The following is a 3,929-nucleotide window of genomic DNA, read 5'->3' on the forward strand; positions in this document are numbered from 1 at the left end:
CCCTATTTCTGAATTGCTCTATGACTTTGTCTAGGCAAAGCCTCCACTGATCTGAAAGCTTGCAATAGCTATTGCATTGTTTTATTTCCAATTCCAAAATGCGTTTGGCATATATATAAGATGCTTGATAAAATTAATTCACTAAATCCATGAAGGCTGCTGTTTCTTCCTGCCTTGTGTACGCTCTGAGGCCTGAATGGTCAAATCTGTGAATATTTCTTCTTTGATCAGGATCTTTGTTTTATATGGTCCCATGACACCATAATTACTATTTGTATGGTTATTTTGCTGCTGGACCTGGAAGATTTAGGAGGGCAGGAACAATGGCTATTCTGTGTGATGGCTGATTTTGTGAGTCAACTTGTCTAGGTCATGGGATGCTCAAATATCTGGTTAAATATTTGTAGGGGCCAAGAAAAATCTTCTCCTTCTCCCTCTGAAGATTCACTGAAAAATCAACTCACAAAAGGCAGCATAATTGGAGAAAAGACATACAAATTTATTTAACATGTGCATGGGGAAATCACAGAGTGATTACCTGTCACCCAACAGAGTTTAGAAGCTAAAACTGGCAGCACAGGTTGGAGGTGGGGAGCTCTGTTGAGAGAGTTATCAGAGAGAATGAATGGATCAGGAAACAAAGATTACATTTTCTGATGAAAGAGACTGCTCAGGTGTGGTTACCTTCTTGGTCTTATAGAGAGGGAAACAAAAAATGAGTTGTTCTGGTTGGGTCTAGATCTTAGGCAGATAGGGTAACTTCAGCTTTATAGATGGTGGAGAGGAGAATGTCAAAGGGATCTTGAGGCTTCTTCAGCTTAGTATGTCAAAGCATCTGATTTTGGGGTACTGGCTTCTGACTCTCAATACATTACTTCTGGGTGTGTCATTGAGGGTGTTTCCGGAACAGATTAGCATTTGGTTTGGTAAACTGAGTAAAGCAGATGATCCTCCTCAGTGTGGGTGGACATCACACAATCCTTTGAGAGCCTGAACAGAATAGAAATGGCAGCAGAAGGTTAAATTCATTTCTGATGAAGCTGAGACATTGGTCTTCTCCTGTCCATGGTACACCTGATTCTCAGGTCTTCAAATTAAAACTGGAATATTTAACATCAGCTCTCTAGCTCTCAGGGATTTAAACCAAACCACTGGTTGTCCTGGCTCAAAACCTTGTAGACAACATATAGGGGGACAGTGTTAGTAGGGCATCTTGGCCTCCATAACTGTGTGAGCCAATTTCTTATAATAATATCATTTTATAATTAATGGTATGTATAAAATGATATTTATATCTTATATTTATAGCTTATTGGAGATGGGTGTTTGTGTAATTTTGTTTCTCTGGAGAACTTTGACTAATATACTCTGTAACCCTGGCATCTAGAACATTATTGTCACATAGAAGGGGTTTCAACAATATTCACACATAAAGCTGATGCAAGTCCATGTTAACTAAAAGAAATTTGAAAGCCAGAAGCAGTGGCTTCCGCCTGTAATCCCAGCATTTTGGGAAACCAAGGTGGGAGGATTGCTTGAACCCAGGAAGTCAAGACCAGCCTGGGCAACACAGTGAGACCCCATCTCTACCAAAAGAAGAAAAAAAATAAAAAAATTGGCAAGGTGTGGCAGTACGCACCTATAGCCTATAGTCCCAGCTACTCTGTAGGCTGAGGTAAAAGGATCACCTGAGCTCAGGCAGTTGATACTGTGGTGACCTGTGATCATGCTGCTGCACTCCAGCCTGGGTGAGTGAGACCCCTACTAAAAAAAAAAAATTGCTCTTGCCAGGCGTTCTCATGTATGTGACACTGTCTTTAAACCCTGCTAAACCCTGCATGGCAATCCCTGATGCACCGCTGTGATGCCCAGGGAAGACATAGCGACCTGGAAGTCCAACTACTTCCTTAAGATCATCCAACTTTTGGATGACTATCCAAAATGCTTCACTGTGGGCACAGACAATGTGGGCTCCAAGCAGATGTAGCAGATCCGCATGTCCCTCCGAGGGAAGGCCGTGGTGCTGATGGGTGAGAACACCATGATGCTCGAGGCCATCCGAGGGCATCTGGAAAACAACCCAGTTCTGGAGAAACTGTTGCCTCATATCCGGGGAACGTAGGCTTTGTGTTCACCAAGGAGGACCTCACTGAGATCCAGGACATGCTGCTGGCCAACAGGATGCCAGCTGCTGCCCGTGCTGGTGCCATTGCCCCATGCGAAGTCACTGTACCAGCCCAGAACACTGGTCTGGGGCCTGAGAAGACCACCTTCTTCCAGGTTTTAAGCATCACCACTAAAATCTCCAGAGGCACCATTGAAATCCTGAGTGATGTGCAGTTAATTAAGACTGGAGACAAAGTGCGAGCCAGTGAAGCCACACTGCTGAACTTGATGAACCTCTCCCCCTTCTCCTTTGGGCTGATCATCCAGCAGGTCTAGTGCTTGACATCACAGAGGACACTCTGCACTCTCGCTTCCTGGAGGGTGTCCGCCATGTTGCCAGTGTTTGTCTGCAGATTGGTTATCCAACTGTTGCATCAGTGCCCCATTCTATTATCAATGGGTACAAACGAGTCCTGGCTTTGTCTGTGGAGACTGATGACACCTTCCCACCTGCTGAAAAGGTCAAGGCCTTCTTGGCTGATCCATCTGCCTTTGTGGCTGCTGCCCCTGTGGCCAAGGTTGAAGCCAAGGAAGAGTTGGAGGAGTCGTACAAGGATATGGGATTTGGTCTCTTTGACTAATCAGCAGAAAGCAATCAACTCAGCCAGCTTTATTTGCAAAACAAGAAAATAAAGGCTACGTCTCTAAAAAAAAATTTTTTTTAAATATAAGGCCAAAAAATTATAAAATATTATAAACAAAAGATTATGAAATATAAGGCAAAAGGCAAAACATATTATAATATAAAATAGAATATACAGATATATAACAAGGTAACAATTTCATCTAAAATAAAAATTTAAATATAAATACACGAGTTAACTTTTAAAATCTCTAAATAGGGATGTTACAAGTTATACAAATATTAGGTATTTTCACAGGAGTATCCACTGCTAAAAGAAGAGTCCTCCCAGAAAACAATTTTTAAGATTTGAGTGAACTCTGAGACAAGCAATAAAAAGTAATAAATACAGAATCAAGGCAAAGATATGTAGTAATTTAATAGAAGAAATTATTGGAAGAAGGTCTGTTGTACTGAGAATAGTTGTCAGAATTAAGTAATACTGGGTTCAAATTCTGTCTCCAACATGCATTAGATGTACTTAGGAATAGCTTACTTGAATTTTCTGAGCTGAAGTGTCTGTTACTATAAAATAAAATTAACACTATCTGTCCTCATGGATTGTTTTGAAAATTAAATAAGGACTCTACAGCATCTGGTACAAAAATGTATACCTAGTAAACCTTAGACCCCAATCCACATATCTGATATTAAAATTAAGAGATATATGAAGATGATATTTTCAATTTAAAAAACTCAAACAATAAAAAATATTCAATAGATAAAATTAATGTTACCTAGCAGAGGCAGAAAAGTACTGTGTGTGTATATATATACTTTTTTGAGTCAGCGTCTCACTCTGTCACCCAGGTTGGAGTGCAGTGGCATGCTCACGGCCACCGCACAGCCTTGACCTGCTGAGCTCAGGTGATCCTTCTGCCTCATCCTTCCAAGTAGCTGGAAATACAGGCATGTACCTGGTTAATTTTTTTATTTATTGTAGAGACAAGTTCTCACCATATTGCCCAGGCTGGCTCAAACCCGTGGGCTCAGACAATCTTCTCACCTCTGCCTCCCAATGTGCTGGGAGTATAGGTGTGAGCCACCACGCCCGGCTGTATATTTCTTTTTCTTTTCTTTTTTTTTTTTTTTTTTGAGTTGGAGTCTCACTCTGTCACCCAGACTGGGAGTGCAGTGGCCC

General features: G+C 41.3%; 1 pseudogene across 1 annotated transcript; it reads left to right on the top strand.

Moving 5' to 3' along the window:
• Positions 1–1,864: 1,864 nt before the first annotated feature.
• LOC103270105 lies at positions 1,865–2,810 on the top strand (annotated as a pseudogene). Its single transcript, XR_504943.2, has one exon. The product of XR_504943.2 is annotated as a 60S acidic ribosomal protein P0 pseudogene (transcript).
• Positions 2,811–3,929: the final 1,119 nt, after the last annotated feature.

The sequence above is a fragment of the Carlito syrichta genome, unplaced genomic scaffold, assembly GCF_000164805.1.
Source record: "Carlito syrichta isolate Samal-C Ts95f unplaced genomic scaffold, Tarsius_syrichta-2.0.1 Scaffold309727, whole genome shotgun sequence".
Classification (NCBI taxonomy): domain Eukaryota; kingdom Metazoa; phylum Chordata; class Mammalia; order Primates; family Tarsiidae; genus Carlito; species Carlito syrichta.